The sequence below is a fragment of the Mirounga angustirostris genome, unplaced genomic scaffold (genome assembly GCF_029215605.1).
Source record: "Mirounga angustirostris isolate CCGP_5_RB_7025 unplaced genomic scaffold, mMirAng1.0.hap1 SCAF_7, whole genome shotgun sequence".
In the NCBI taxonomy this organism is placed as follows: Eukaryota; Metazoa; Chordata; class Mammalia; order Carnivora; family Phocidae; genus Mirounga; species Mirounga angustirostris.
Window position 1 is genome coordinate 116980201 of NW_026991715.1, and position 17819 is coordinate 116998019.

General features: G+C 34.0%; 1 pseudogene; it reads left to right on the forward strand.

Annotated features, from left to right (window-relative positions):
* Positions 1-7696: 7696 nt before the first annotated feature.
* Positions 7697-7812, forward strand: LOC123836433 (U6 spliceosomal RNA; annotated as a pseudogene).
* Positions 7813-17819: the final 10007 nt, after the last annotated feature.

Here is a 17819-nt window from a genome sequence, read left to right on the forward strand (position 1 = left end):
AAGAAATATCTGTGATTTAATTCACCCGGTTTGTGGTACTCGGTCATAACAGCCCTGACAAACTAAAACAGCAAGTTACTAACCTTTCTGAACTGGCAGTTTTATCATCTATAAAAAGGGAATACTTCACTGTGTTGCTAGGAGTAATGAAACAAAAAATGTATGAGAAATTACTTCTGCAAGAAAAAGGTATTCGTTTAGCCTGCAGTAGACCGTGTGTAGCACATGTCTTCTCCATGTACCTGGAGAATGCAGTGTCCTTTCCTGAACTTGTAGTCTCCAGTGTCTTTGTCTTTGCCTGAGGGCTCTTCCTTCCACTCCTACATCCTCCAACTACACTGGTGGAAAGCTGCATTGCCCAAATGGAGCAAGCTAAAAGTGAAGAGGGGCTGGGAACTTTTTCAGTCTGTTCTACAGTTTCACGTGTGTGATTTGTTTGGAGGAAATGCTCACTCCAGCCTCCTCCAACACAAGAGAAAAGGGGAAATATGAACACATGTTCTTTACTTGCCAGATTGTCGCTCAGTCTAATTGTGTCTTTAGAAAAGAGAAAAGGCCAAAATTAAGCAATGCAAACAAGGAGCAATGTAATAGTTTTGACCTCTCTGTTCCTCCTTTCACCAATTGTTTCAATTCTTAGAAATTCAGAGTTTCTTTGAGTGTGCAATGAAAATAGCCTCTTCCAAGAATATAAAATCTTGCAGGTCTCCAGTTTTATCTTTATTCAAAGAAGTATTGGCCAGACTTGCCAGATTTTTAGAACTGCCAAAAAGTAGAAAAAAGTTTTCAAATGAAGATGAAAGTTTAGAATGAAAAACAGACGATTTGATCTTCCTTACCTCTTTCTTTCATTTGTTGTTTAAAGCCCAATGTAATCCTTTTTTTATAGTAGATTCTTGGTTTACAGAGGACTTTCAGATGCTATTAAGAGTCAGAGGTTAAAAAGAAGTCTTAAATCATTAGACATACAAGCCTAGATTTCTGAGGTTGAACAAATGTACAAATGTTTACATGCTGTTCCAGGTCTGAATGATTACATAGCCTCTAGGCTCATGGCTTGAAAAAGATCATTTTCCCCATATTTTCCTCATATACATTAAGTGTATTATACTCATTCATGCCCTCTCTATTTTAAAATATTTCAAGGAGAGTAAATAAAAGTGAAAATGAGTGTGAGCATTTTTTCCTACCAAACTATTTGAAATAAATATTTCAATCACTTTTATTTTATGTTGTAGAAATGGAATTGTATTAAGTTAATATTTAGTAAACATTTTTGTGTATAGGTTATTACTTCTAAAATATAATTTATATGGAAAGTGTGTAGTGAAAAGATTTATAAAAATAAAAAGAAATTTTTTCATGTGAGTATATGGGTCTCTGTAAAGAAAGAAAGGCATGTATTTTAACTTTTGGCAACTTATAGTGTATCTACCATTAATTTTAAAATCATTGAAATAGCTCACTGTATTAGAACTTCCTTCCAACCCATGATTTGCTCTCTCACCTTCTCCCAGGTGTCACTCATGTATTACCTTTTAAGGAGGCCTTCCCTGACCATCGTGGTTGAGATCGGTCCCTCCTCCCTGCTCCATCATTAGACTCTGCTAGTATTAATTACCTGAATAAAATATCATCGTCCTTCCTACATAGATTATTTAAGATAGATATTATACCAATAAATAGCTATAATAATGAATTTGAAGCCATAAGACTTAAAATCATTATTTTCAAAACATTTATTTAGGAAGCCTAACACATATTGAGGTATATTTCATGGGTACTACAAGAAATTATTGAAATCTATCATTGCAAACTGAACACAGCAAAGAAAGAATTTGTGTCCTCCAATATAGAGACCCAACATTTATTAAATTAAACCCCACTGCTAAAACCCAGGGTTAGTTAAGTCTTTACAGGAAAATCAGAATCAAAATCAAATCTTTAAATGAAATACTCATAATAGCAGAAGAAAAATTGTTAAACATGTAATTTTACCCAAATTTTATATTGACTTTGAAATGTAAAAATGCAGTTTCTAAATTCTGCTCTATTACTTATAGTTAGAATAATTTTGAAGAAACTCAACGAAAAAATGATGTCAACAGATCTAAGGAAGACACTGGCATTCCACAGACACTTCTCAATTATGGATGGAATCTATTCCTAAAGACATGGGCAAAAATGAACCCCTAGAAAATGAGTCTTATATGCTTGTTGGATTTTTGTTTCAAATCAGAGATTGCACAGTTAAAACCACTCAAAATTTTATCTTCAGTACTCAAAGGCTGAAGCAACTGTCTCATAATTTTTTTCTGTAATAACATCTCATATTTTGATTAATAACTTTGTAAGCTGATTCAGGAAAATAACTGATATAAGCTGTAATTCACATAGAGGTAGTGAAAATAATTTTCCATTTAGTCTTGTTTCCTCAGGGTGAGATCTACAGTTGCTTAGCAATATGAAAGTTTTTCTAGACTCAAAGATCAGAGATCATCTCTTATTTAAAATTCAAAAATAATAGTACTGGCCAACCGAAAAAAAAATAGATTTGTATTTATGTTAAAATGAAAGATAAATTTGTGAGATATTTGAAAGCTTTTGGTTTTTAACATTTTCTAACGAATTGAGCTTTCTTTTTGTGTGAGACAATGGTATTAGCACACAGTAAACAAATAGACAAACAAAAAAAATAGTTGTGTTCTGGTTGTGCTTAAACCTAGGATTCAGTCTCCACCATCTGCCAGGCTGGAAATTGAGAAGCATTACTCTTATCCCCATATTGAGTTTTAGTAACTTAGTAAAATAATTTAGATGACAGATTTGCACAGAAACTTATTCTTTGCTGAAGTTACAAAACAATTTTATAGACACACAATCTATTAACTTATGGATCATCAACTATATCTAGCTTTGTGATGTTATTTCAACATGAAATAGCAAACTCGTAACCTGAGTATATTGGTAAACAGCTTTTTGAGATGCTTGGTCAGAAAGAGTTTAATGTGTGAAATGAACACAGGCTATGAAGTCAGACCTCAGTCTGAATTTTGACTTGGTTACCTTCTAGCTACCTGACTTCAGCAAATATCTATGTTATTGCACCTCAGTTTCCCTATCTTTAAAATGGAAATCATAATAGCTACACTATTAATTAAAAACTGAGATATATTTAGTATAGTTCTAGGCACTCTTTTAGGACCCAATAATTAAGAGCTCTCATTATAGTAGAAAAAGACTTGTATCAGTGTTTCAATATAAGTAACAGAATTGTGTGGATCTGCTCTTCATCAGCAAATGACTCCATCTGTGGGGTTTTATGACATTCCAACTCAGAGCTTTTATGAAGTATGGCCCAGGTGTCCCTTTCACTCGTGAGACAGAGAAGGTTTTCACTGACACAACAAATTCAGGGTTGGGCCTGTCTTAGACATGTCCCCCAAAACATAGAATTTGCTATAAATTAGTGCAAGGCAGAGAGACGTTGGCAGTTGACCAAACCTGCCACCATCATGACCAAAAAAAAAAAAACCAGAACACTGAGCCCTTTCAGCTTCTCTTCCTTTCTGGACTTTTCTTTCTAATTTTATCTCAACTCCTCTTTCTCTACCTATTTCCCCAGTGCTGCAGTTCCTATGCATTTCTATTATCCTTTCCCATCTTCCCACACCTTGCTCGTCCCTGCTCTCCACTCTTCTCTCATGTTTCTTGGTTCAGTCAGTCAGTCACTCAGTCAGTTAAGCCTCTGACTCTTGATTTCGGCTCAGGTCATGATTTCAGGGTCATGAGATCCAGCCCCACATGGGGCTCCATGCTGTGTGTGGAGCCTGCTTCTCCCTCTCTCTCTGCTCCTCCCCCTGCTTGCGCTCTCTCGCTCTTTCAAATAAATAAATAAGATCTTCCAAAAAAAAAAAAAAAAAAGAAAGAAAAAGAAACTATTTTAAAATGTGAAATGAATCTTTTGCATTATGTACCACAGAAATTATTTGGCTCTTCTACGTAGGAAAACAGGACGAATTAGTCAATTATTTGTATTACAATTTTTAAAAATCTATACTTACACAATATATTTTCATCCATGTTGTCCCAGATTATGTGCGAGAGTGATTTTTTAAAAATATAAAATAAGGGCGCCTGGGTGGCTCAGTTGGTTAAGCGACTGCCTTCGGCTCAGGTCATGATCCTGGAGTCCCGGATCGAGTCCCGCATCAGGCTCCCTGCTCAGCAGGGAGTCTGCTTCTCCCTCTGACCCTCCCCCCTCTCATGTGCTCTCTCTCTCTCTCATTCTCTGTCTCAAATAAATAAATAAAATCTTTAAAATATATATATATAAAATAAAATAAGGGTAGAAATATACTTTTGTAAGATTACAACAAAGTTCTTCTTTTGCAATTTAAAACGTGAGGTTCCCATTTCTCACGTTTATCCCAGGTGGCTGTGCAGCAGTGAGACTGCCTTTGTTTCCCCTTTTCCTTATTGCTCTGTGTTATGCGTCAACTTCTAGGATGATTGAGCAGCTTAGCCTATTAGAGTCAGGATGGACTTGGAAGCGCAAGATGGGATGAGTGATAAGAGGGCAAATGCATGGGAAGGAAAAACAATTTCCTGGCATAATAAAATTTAAAGTAACCCACCAGCAAAGCCAGGCAGGTGTCTCTGAGGTTCTAAATAATGGCCCTTTTCTAATAGCACATTAGATGTGAAACAGCTCCTTGTATTAACAGTGAAAGATTAATATGAACGGGAAATAAACATTAAATTGTGTTAAGAATGCTATAGGTTTGTGTGTGTTTGTGTATTATATATACAAAATATGTATTATTTTATATTTTATCATGCATGTTATATAGTACACATTGTATTATATATTATAGAGTAATATATTTTTATATTTTTATATATTACTCTATAAGATACTCTTGTTCTGATAAGATACTATGCTTTAATCATCAGAGGAAGAAACTCTTGATGATCTTCCTATAAGGTAGAAAAGTAATGTGAAGATGCATCTAAATCTTAAATTAAATTATTCCAAGTTTCACTTGAACCACAGTGACTAAACACAGGCAAATCCTTGGGTGATATATGCCCTTAGGGAAGTCACTTAATTGGATAATTAAGGATTTACATCATCCTCAAGTGGGTATCATATTCAGCAATGACCCTTGATTGTGATCTAATGTTTATGGGGAAAACCATAGAAATTTAGTTCCAAAAGGGACAGAGAAAAGGGCTTCTATTTTGGGAGATGAATAAAAATGGGAGAATCAACCCTCATGTAAAGTCATCATAGAGATGGGTCTGTGAAAAATGAAAGTGAGGGCTGGGTTTGGAGGTATTCAGATTCACTTAAAATAAGTTAAAAAAATGAAACTCGTTCTAAGTTCAACTCAAAAATATCTATTGGACCACTATATCATGATTTAGTTTTGTGCCTTCAGTTTTCTTCTAAGTTCACCGAGTTGTAATTTACATAAATGAAATCCACCCATGTTAAATGCACAGTTTGATGAGTTTTGTTCATCTTGTGCCATTGGGTAACCATCACCACAATCGAAATATAGATCATCTTTCACAAAGTTCCCTTAAGTTGCTTTCCTTTTATAAGCAAGCAAACTGAAATGTACAGAAATTAACCAACTGGCCCTTGGTTTCAAAATAAACTTGTGGCAAAGTCTGTCTTAACATTTAATTTAATTCACAAAGCTGTCATTGAGGGTCTGCTATGCTCCAGTCAACATAGCTAAAATAAAAGACATAGAAAAAGGCCTGGAGAAAGCAAGAGAGACAGAGAGAGAGATGCCATCCCTAACCTCAAGGACAAGCAGAAAAGCAAGGGGATTCAACAAACTGGTTAAAATACAATACAAAGGAAATGTCAGAACAGGGAATGCAAAAGGGCACAGAAAAAAAGGCACATGACATCCTGAAGGAGAGGAAGAAACCAGAGGAGTCTTCAGCCATAAAATGATCATTGAGTTTAGATTTGATCCTCAAATTAGTGAGGAAGCACTCTGGGGAGGATTTATTCATTCGTGTATTTATTTATTCTTCCAAGTAATATTTACTTCAGTCTCAGTATGTACCAAGCACTATGATGGGATCTGAGGATTCAAGGGTGAACCAGAAAGGACACGGCTTCTTATGATTAGGAAATAGTGAAGGGGTGGGGATTGGAGGATTTAAGAATCCCCAAAACATATACTGATAAAAAGCACAAGGAAATATTAAAACATAAAATAAGGAAGAGCATGGTTTGATGGTGCAAGAAGATTTCCTCAAAGAAGTAGCATTTAAGTTGTGATCTACGTAATCAGCAAGATTTAGTAGAACAAAAGGAAGGAAGAAATATTCAAAGCAGAAGGAAAGGCTGGTGAAGGGAATGTGTAGCTGAAAAAAAAAAAAAAAAAAAAGCCGGTGCGGAATACAGTGATAAATAAGAGAGCAAGACTGGAAGAAAATAGACTAGGCTTTCCACTCCTCCAAGATCCTGTTTAGTGCTTCTCACACTTCAGCATCAATTCTCAGTAAGTCTGGGATAGGGCCCGAGAATATACATTTCTAATAAGGTCCCAGGTGATGAAGATGTGTAATGCTGCCCCTCCTTATACAACACTTCTTACAGTAGACCTGCTAAAAGCCCTCTTAAACATTTGCAAATGAGGGCTATTAAAAGAATTAAACAAAATCATATTGTGGTTTTAAAAGATCACTCTGGGGCGCCTGGGTGGCTCAGTGGTTAAGCGACTGCCTTCGGCTCAGGTCATGATCCTGGAGTCCCGGGATCGCCTTCGGCTCAGGTCATGATCCTGGAGTCCCGGGATCGCCTTCGGCTCAGGTCATGATCCTGGAGTCCCGGGATCGAGTCCCGCATCGGGCTCCCTGCTCAGCCCGGAGTCTGCTTCTCCCTCTGACCCTCCCCCCTCTCATGTGCTCTCTCTCTCTCATTCTCTCTCTCTCAAATAAATAAATAAAAAATCTTTAAAAAAATAAAATAAAATAAAAGATCACTCTGTTAACTATAGGAAACAAACAGGTTGCTCGAGGGGAGATGGTTGGTGGGATGAGGTAACTGGGTAGGGGGCATTAAGGAGGGCACGTGATGGAATGAGCCCTGGGTGTTATATGCAATTGATAAATCACTAAATTCCACCTCTGAAACTAATAATACACTATGTATTAATTAAATTGAATTTAAATAAAAAATTTTAAAAATATCTACAGTATGCTAATTTTCTTTAAAGCAGAGAGAAACCAAGTGCTTAAAATATAAGATAAAGTATCCCTTTTACGGAACCCAAATAAAGAAATTTAAGTAAACCTAAACAAAAATGCCAACAATGTAAATTAGAGTATTGGGGATCCTTAGATCTTCCATGATGTACAGGAGAGTTTTCATCTTTACAAAAGTGATCATGAGAGTTTGGGTTTTATAAAAGAGACCATGTAAATGGTGAATTATTTCTAGAAAAAAAACTTTGGGCAAGCAACCATATGATTTTAATTATGTGCAAATATGCATATATATATATATAATTAAGTGCCTCAAATTTATCTGTATGGATTAAAAATTGTTAGGGGAAAGCAATGACTGAGATTATTGCCAAGATTGCTCATATTTTTTGATACAAAGAATGGTGAATACTCTTAACATGTAAAGAGCTTAACAAATCAATAAGAATACAAAGATGAAGTGCTCACTTTAGCAGCATGTATACTAAAATTGGAATGATACAGAGATGTTTAGCATGGCCTCTGTGTAAGGATGACACACAGATTTGTCAAATTCGTGAAGCATCCCATATTTTTTTAGAAAGTTAAAAAAAATACAAAGATGAAATTCTTGGGAGGTGAGTGAAAAGGATTTGAATGGATCACAGAAAAAATAAGGCAAGTATCTAATTAAGTTCATGAACAGATATCTGATATAACTAATAATAAAATAGGTATTGAACTAGTTATCTCATTCAATTTAATCAAACTTGCAAAGATTAAAATTATTGATACTAGCTAGTGTTGTAAATAGTGTGATAAAATAGGCATTTTACATAGTTCATGGTATTCTGACACAGTGTCTTGTTGAAAGGATGATTTGAGAATATCTACCAAAACTGTTAATGCATACATTGCTTAATCTAGAAATTCTACTTCTAGGAAATCATTTACAGACACTTTCACTGCAGTACACAAAGGATTATCCTTAAGTTCATTTAGTACACTTTATTTATAGCAAAACATTAAAGATAATATAGAAGTCTATTAATAGGAGATTGGTTAAATAAATGTGGCATATCCATTCAATACGATGCAGCTTAAAAATGATAGAAATTATATATACCGATATGAAATAGTAATAATAGCTAACATTACAGAGCACATATAATAAGTTAGAAAATTTGCAACTATCCAAGGATCTAATTGTCATTATCATTCTACTTTAATATTGTGTAAATTGAGACACAGGTCGAGTAACCTAACCAAAATCGCAAGGCAGAAACTTGATTTTATTCTAGGCTATTAGTCTATACTGAACTGCCCAGAACACGGTGAAGTCTGTTATATATACCTACATACCTATACATGCATATAAATACCTACACACGCATAAAAGCTCCTAATTTTGTTTAAAATAAGTTAAGGATATATATTTTTGTATGTTCCTAAAGTTCTGAGGGGATAAATAATAAATAAATATCTTACAATGTTTATTCCAGGAAAATAGGATCATTGGTTTTAGGACTCTCATTTATTTTCTGCCCTTCGGTGATTTCTTTATCTTATTGCTACTGTGTGTTACTTCTGTTTCTAAAAATGCAAAACTAGACAAAAAGTAAAAAGAAGGTTTTTGTTTGTTTGTTTGTTATATCTAGTAAAGTTATATATCAAATGGAGTTTGGAAAACCTCTTATAGGAAGTAATATTTTTTTAAACAAATACAGTTTTTAAAAATTGTAGGTCTTTTAAAAGAATTGCGACATAGTTAATCTATTTTGGTCGTTGCAGTGATACGTATTGACTGCCACTCCTGACCTGTATTTGCAGTAGTCTGCACTGATTTTTTTTTTTTTTTCAGATTTTATTTATTAGAGAGAGGCAGAGAGCCCACCGAGCAGGGAGTTCCATATGGGACTCGATCCCAGGACCCTGAGATTAGGACCTGAGCCAAAGTCAGATACTTAACGGACTGAGCCACCCAGGTGCCCCTGCACTGATGGTTAAGATGTTAAGACAAATGAAGGGACAGTCAAGGTCGTTTATTTGGTCTATGTGGACATGGCCACACTACCTCACATCATGGCAACAAGAGGGAATTTCTATTGCCTGCTGCCCAATTTAAGTTATTGTAACTAATTTTCTAATTTACAAATGACACGAATTTAAGATTATACTTACTTAGAGGTTACCTACAAAACAGACCACTGCAGAACAAATGGGATTATAAAACTTAGAAAACAATCACTGAATTTTGACTTACAGTCTTTATAGCTATTTTTCCTTAAAGCCATCTTTATGAGTTCTTTACAAGGAAAAAATCTCCACAAATATTTATCAGATATATGTCATATGTTTTTATCTATATGAAATCATTTGATTCTTTACAACAAAATTGCATGGTAGAAATTATTCCCCATAAAGCCTCTTTCCCAACTTACCACCTCACAGGGAATGTTCGTTCAGAGATTAAGTCACTTCTTCAAGGCCACATTCAGTAAGAAACAGTGGTGGTCTGTTTGGTTACCCACTAAAGCTTTATAATATATGTTTCTTTATTGACTTATTATCATCCTCATTTTTATCCAATTCAACTTAATTTGCTTTATTTAAAGTATGGTTTCTAGTTCAAAAATATAGTAAAGCACTTTCTCTTCACAATTTAATGGGCTAATTCACGTGGAAGTTGCAAATTAATAGTACTTAAGGACCAAATTAACTTTTTGGATAATTTTTTTGTATGACATATTTTAGTGTCTGGTTTTTAATGTTACCATTAAAATCAATATTTCTCTTGTCATAATTTTCCATTACAATCATAAAAAATAATTATATATGTTTGGTGCTAATGGGTTATCTTATTTTGCTGCAACTATACAATCTGAAATTCCCTACCATGAGTAATATTTAGTTCTACTTTAAAATGTGACTTTTAACATAAAAATGTATAGATATTTTGGTTTTGCATTTTAAATATAAATACAAGATTCCTTTTGGGAACAAACTATTAATCTTTTTATAATGTTTCACCATATACAAGTTAGTGTACAAATTTAAATTTGGGTCTATTATTTATAATTAAATGTTTTTCTATTAGAAGTTACTTTTAAAATTGTATCTTCAATTTTCATATTTAAATAGATATTTTCGTTGATGAATCAATTCATGTAATCTTACTGCTTTTAAAGTATCTAATAAATTAATAATTTTAAATATTTTGCTTCCTAGATTAAGTTATAAACAAACTCTGGATAATGAAAAGATTTTATTTGATCAAATATGCTACTTGAGTTCACTGTAGCCTTTGAGTATTAGTGGTGACTATATCTGTTTGCACAAACAGCATCTCTGAGGAGTGAAGTTCTTTGTTCTGGTTGAGAGCAGGTCTGCTTACTGGCAAAGCCAGTACCTTCTTGCCCTATTATTGACCTCGACTTTGACCTGGCTGGACCACCCTCACAGGAATGGAGGGTAATAAAGTCCTCTGGCTGACTCAAGCCTGAGTTTAAACTAAGCAGATATAATCAATCACCTAAAATTAAGTGATGTGGTTTTGTGATGTGGACATTTACTGGGGACTGAGCTGAGATCACCAAACACCATTCATTTAAGTCTTCAGGGCTGTCTCAGAGTAGGATCAAGGGTATTTTAACTAGTACTTCAGGAACTATTTACCAGATTCAGAGTGCAGAGATATGATCTTACAGCAAGAAAGAAAGAAGATAAAAAAGAAAGAAAGGAAAGAAAAAAAGGAAGGAAGGAAGGAAGGGGAAAGGAAAGGAAAAAAGAACGAGAATTTCAAGTAACAAGGATAGACATTATAAACAAAGAGTTAAACAAAAGAACTAAAAACTCCTGCAGGAAATATTACCTTTCTTAATTTGTCTCAAACTTTGGATCAAACTCATTAACATCTCACATTTCTCAATTGATAAGCAGTATGTCTTTGCTAGCCAAGATACTTTGTTTTGTAAAATCAATTTTCGAATATTAAACAATAATTATGCTGTGTTTAGATCTGCTTTTCAGGATGTTATTTCAAAAGTCTTTCCTCTTCTCCTCCCCGCCCCCATCTTTCTGAAGGTCAGGATTCTCTTGGACTGTTTTAAATGACCCTACATTCCAATCCCACTGTGACCTTTCCCTTCTTAACTTTACCCCTGGAATCCACACATATTTTTAACAGAACAAAAAGAAAAGAAAAGACAGACAGACAGACAGAACTCCTTTAACCAGGCAAAGCAGAGCTACATGAAGCACTCCAATCCACCCAGCAAAAATCGGAGTTGTTTTGTGTGTACTGAGGTTTGGAACATCCTGTCAGATAGTTGTCACTGATGAATGTATAGTGTGGCTTGGAGAATAGAACTGAAACAACATTAACATGTTTCTCTCTGACTGAAGTTCCACATGCTTCACTAGCACATGTGTTAAGATATTTTAGAAGCTAATGTGTATACACGTTACTGGGATTGCATGTCCTTTTGCCTAAACTAGATGGTGAGTGCCTTTAGAGTGTATCTTAGATGTTTTATAACACTTCTCACAAAACCTATAGTACTGGTATATACCATGTAGTAGTCACCTGGTATTTATGAATGAGCTGATGAGGTTTATTCATTTTAGACTATTACTCTCAATAGACGGCTTTAATCTTAAATAAAGTCTGAGTTCCTATCTATGCTATTTGGGAGCCCTTGTAAAGCTACATGACGTGGTGGATTTTTAAATCAAACACTATGCCATCTTGAAGAGGATAAATAATTTCTGGGTGCTAGTGAGAGAAAATCAGGATAGATTTCTCTAGGTAACACCCTTGAATGGTGGATACTAGACAATACAAATCCTGATTCAGTAAAATCAGAAATTCAAAGCAGCAGAAGTAATTGGCTCTTGGTTACAAATTAATTAGAATTTTTAATTGAGTCTTATCAGATCGCTTCATGAAAAATATATTATTTCTCTGAGAAGGCTTCCAGCACGCCGCTTCCCCAGCTTGGTGGATTTTATGGAGTACTTTCCTCTGGAGCCCGAGCAAAATAATCTCAGCCACCTGTTATGAAGTCTCTGAATTGAATATGGCTATTAACAACCTCTCCCAAACCGTGAAACTTGCCTTTGCATGTCACTCTGAAGTATCCAACTTCAAGTACACCATTTGGTTCTGCTCTCACTGGAAGTATAACTCTTTGCCTTAAATGATCCTTCCCTTCCACTCTTCTAATTCCCTTTCCACACTGTCCCTCCCCAAGGAAGGTTAGGTTCTCGGCTAAATAAGTAAATAAATAAGATTTTCATTCACATAGAGACTGCGGATTGGTTTATACTTTCTAAGGTTCCTGTAATTAAATCGAGGAGGTTATCAATACGATTAGAGTCTATAAAGGAGGATTTTTTTTTAGCAAATAGACTTTTCCCAGAGCCCTTTTCCTATCCTAGACCCGTGTCTTCCTCTCTTCCCTAAGTTAGAATAAATAATTTTTTAAATGAGTCTACTGAAAAGAGGTCAGCTACTTATGGTAGAGATCATTTTATTCAGATCTGGCATGTTGAAAGAAAAAATATTTTCAAGTATTTATTGATTTATCATTTCCATTCATCAGTAAATCCATTTTATATGTTTTATTATATATTTAACCTTATTCTCATTTATTTTAAAATAATATTTGGACTTTAGAATATATATATATTCATGACATATATATATATATTCATGATATAATTTAATATAAACTCAAAATGCTGAATAAAATCAGAAGATCCTAACTAACTTTGTGACTTTGACATGTCACATGAACTCTAGGCTTCAGTAACCGCATTTAAAAAATATTTTCACGGTAAAACTAAGTCATCTCAAAAGTCCTTTCAAAGCTTCTCATTTCCTTGGTCTAGATGAGATTCATAAAATGGGAACATGGTGGTGAAACGTAAAGTATAGGCTATAGTAATTTCAATTTTGTCTTGGCTGCTTTATCATGTCCTGATGTTAATTTCCCCTTGATTTATAGGAGTTAGGCTGAGCAAAACTTTGAAAAATATATACAAACCCTTCCTGTAAATGCTAACATTTGTAGTGATAAAATAAATATACCTACATATTAAATGTGATGATTTTTCTTCCACACAGCTATCGGGCCCATTTTTTTTCTCTTTTGGGATTTTCCTCTTTAATGTTTAAATAGTATGTGTTGCTTTCGAGAGAATACACAGCTAAATCAGTGTCATTTCTGGAAAATGACGTAATATAAACTTTCCCTGACTTATGTAATTGGAAATAATTTTTATTAAGGTCACTCAGTAGTTTCATTTACACACACACACACACACACAATGCATATGCATATTTTCATGATCTGGAATTTACTGAAATGAAATTAAGGGATAAACAATGCTACTTTCTAAATATTAATACAGGAATACTATTTAATGTAATCTAGACTAAAGCAGCAGATATAAAAGGAATTGAGATACTTTCTAATAGTCCTACTAAAACAAAGTTATCAAAACATGCTTACCACTTAATATTAGGTTTGTAAAACATTATAAAAAGAAGTGTGGATTTCCTCTATTTGACATTCTTACTCCAGTTTTCAACAAAGCAATTCTCAGAATGGCACTTAGGTTTTGTATTATTATTACTCTTTTCAAAAAAGCCCCTTCAGAAATAAAAATTAAAAAACAAAGTGTGCCTATGAAAATTGAGAAATATCTTCATGCATTTGCACATGTATTCACTATTTACTGAATACCTACTAAGTGCCAGGCAGTGGGCAAGGTACTAGAGAACACAGCAGCTGACTGAACTATATGGAGTCACTTCTCATGGAGTTTACATTTAAGGAAGAGGAGAAAATATACACAATTCTGTGAATAGGATCTTTGACAGTTGAATATAAAAATATGCTATAATCAGAATGAAATCATTCAGCCGGAATTATTGGCAATTTACCCATAAATCAGGCAAATGCTGGAAAGATTGCTTTGATATTTGCTCAAAAATGCCTTGATATTTACTGTTTCAACCTGTAGGCTGCTAATTTTATTTTATTTTTTTAAGATTTTATTTATTTGAGAGAAAGAGAGAGAGGGCACGAGCAGAGGGAGGAGCAGAGGGAAAGGGACAAGCAGACTCCACACTGAGCATGGAGCCTGAAACACGGCTCGATTCCAAGACCCTGAGATCATGACCTGAGCCAAAATCAAGAGTTGGGGCCTCAACCTCCTGAGCCAACCAGGCGCTCCTATTGGCTGTTAATTTTAAACTTAAGTTTTAATATTCTTATAACCTGGATGGACAGATGGATGCATGGATGCATGGTTGGCTAGCTGGATGGACAATCATCTCCTCTCTGGTTTATCAATGCTTCATGTACAGATTATTAATCCCTCTGAATCCCATAATTCTTGGCATAACTCTTTTCTGCAGATGGTGGAAAAAAAGTCACTAAGTAGTTTTATAGAGAAATAAATGAATGTACCGAATTTTGAGAAAATCCCACAGTTAAGTCTGGTTCAGAAATAATTGTACTCTGTCACCCCCTTTGAAATAGAGATGAGACTTCTACACTTCTTAGGATTGATTTGCAAAATAATTCATTAAAGTCCTTAAAGTGTCCTTAAAATTAAAATTACTCTATTGATCTAGCTACAGCATTATTATAAACTAAAACCTGCCACTTTCGTTAGCCTTTATAAGCTTGAAATGAAACTCCATTTCAGTATTGAAATAAAATATTTTCATTTTTCTCTTAATTAGTGCTGTTTTGCCACAACTATACATTGTTATTCTAGTAATTACAGGAGCCAGACTGCTTAGAGGGGGTTAAGATACACAATATAGGGGCGCCTGGGTGTCGGGCTCCCAGCTCATCAGGGAGTCTGCTTGTCTCCCTTTTCCTCTGCCTCTCCTCCTGCTCAGCACGCTCTCTCTCTCCCTCTCTCATAAATAAATAAATCTTTAAGAAAAAAGATACACAATATAATATTTGCTTTAAAAAGCATGAAGGCCAATTAATTTTGTAACTTATAAGTGCTTTGTCAAGTTTTAGAAGCACTGAAAATGCTTTATGATTGATTAATAAAAGTAACTAGACCTAGTGTTGCCATACACTTTTATTGGTTATCGAATAGTGGCAGGCAGAAACAAAGAATAATTTGTACATTCAACGGTTGGGAAGGTTTTCCTTTATACTTTGGATACCCAGATAAATCACTTTCAGTAGTCTTAACTCTTGAGAGACATAACTTTGTTGACCATTTTAATGTATGCTTTTGATATGAGAATAAATGAGTGGATAAATGCATAAAACAAATAATAAATGTATTAATCTATTCATATTCTATCTATCCTTTTATTTTAAAGATTTTATTTATTTATTTGACAGAGAGGGACAGCAAGAGAGGAAACACAAGCAGGGGGAGTGGGAGAGAGAGAAGCAGGCTCCCTGCTGAGCAGGGAGCCTGATCCGGGGCTTGATCCCAGGACCCTGGGATTATGACCTGAACCGAAGGCAGACGCTTAACGACTGAGCCACCCAGGTGCCCCTCTATCGATCCTTTTATAGCCTCAGACTGCAGTAGGATGTTCTACAATTGGAAGGCCATTGTCAAATCACAATTCCCTTATAGCATAACCTAGTACAGAGGTTTATTGGTTTGCAAAATATGCAAAATTGTAAAATGAGTGAACTCCTTCATTAGTACCCATGTTGCTTTTCTACTTTTTTAAATTATTATTATTAGGTACAGATGCCTCTTTCCTCTGTATATTTCATCAGCATGTAATGTCTGTAACAAACTTAAATATATCGCTTTCCTCACCCCTCCAAAATTTACCTATCCTCTTTCCCATTCTTTCAAGCTTCTGCTCTCTACCTTATTAAGATTGTAGTTATTAAATTACCCAATATAAACCAAGATGATAGCATATGATAGTGTTGCTATTGTTTCTAGATCATGTAATTGTATTGTTTATATAGGAAACAATGCAGAATGTATCCTAAAATGAAGGAATAACTCAAATACTGAAGAGTATAAGCAAGTCAGGAAAAGATTTTTAAAAGTTTGAAAATCTAAAACAAATATTGCAATTTAAAAATAAAAGCCTAATAGTATTTCTGACAAGAAGATGAAAAATGCACTAGGCACAGCAGATGGCCTGATTCTTTCTAGTGCACTGTCCTTTCAGAAGTGATAAAGTCACAGGCAATAATGTTTTCACTAGTGGGAAAAGAGAAAATAATGAACTAAAATACTGAACTTAAGCTGTTAGAAAAAGAACAATGGAATTCTAAAGAAAAAAGACATGTCTAAAAAAAAAGTGGAGTGGAAAGTGAGGAGAGGGAACCTAGTGGAATAAATGAATATAAACTTAAACCAATAAATACGTAGAATGATAGGCAGGTAACAGATAAAAAGATCTGTAGATACAAATTTATACACGAGTTAGAGAAACCTGTAACTAACTTAAATTTTAAAATAAATTAGATATGAGAGAAAATGTAATATTCATCATGCAGTGATAAATATTGGAAAATCTCTACAATTTTGAAAATGATATGCTGATAAATTTTAAAACTTCAATAATTGTATAAAATAAATGCATTCCATTGTTGCCATAAAAGTAGAACAATTGGAAAAATGCATCTGGAATTATTTCTAAATGGTGCCAATTGTGAAGTCAAAAAAACAGATAATTGCAATGTTTAAAAAATTTTCCAGCCAGTAGGAAATGAAGGAAAACTAACTGATTCATTTCACTGAGCAAATATTGCCTTGAGCACTTAAAAGTTCTAAGATAGCTATATACATATCTAGTATATATCTATATGTATATGTACATATTCATACGTACACACATGCATACATATGTACACATATGTATATGTATATACATATATACATATATGTGTGTCTCTAACTTGAAATTATAATATAGGAAAATAATAATTAAAATACTACTAATGGTATTTGAATATTTTAAAAAATACTTTGCCATGAGTCAGGAAAACCAACTCTAGATTTTTAAGCATGGTTTGCTACTTGGAAATACAGTAATTTAAAAAAACATAATATGTGAGATACTATGTTATCATCTTATAAGATTTCTAAAGGACAATTTGATATTAAATTCAATTATTCCTAATTTTTTTATGATGGGAAGTATTTCAAATTTACTCTCAACATTTTACTTAATAGTAAGTCTTGAGTATAGGTTTATTACCTGTGACTGAAGGCTGAATGCCATGGCATCTATGAACTGGCTGTTAAAAATAAAAACTGAAGAGAGAATTCTTATTTTCCTAAAATACACTTCTTGTTTACTTAGAAAATTGTCTTCTAAAAACAATTCATGTCACATTATACAAATAAAGTTTTACTGTTTCCTTTCAAAGAAATATAAGGTGACATGAGACTCATTGTATATAACGTGCAACCACTGTCTCTGTTTTGATATTTAGAATACTTTTCTATTATAAGAATAAAAGAACACCTACTTTATCAATAATTATCAACCTCTAGTATTTGTTTAAAGTTACCTAACTTAAGTTGGAAAATGTCAAAGAAAAGATAAGACTAAATTCTTCTGTCCTTAACTTGCATTA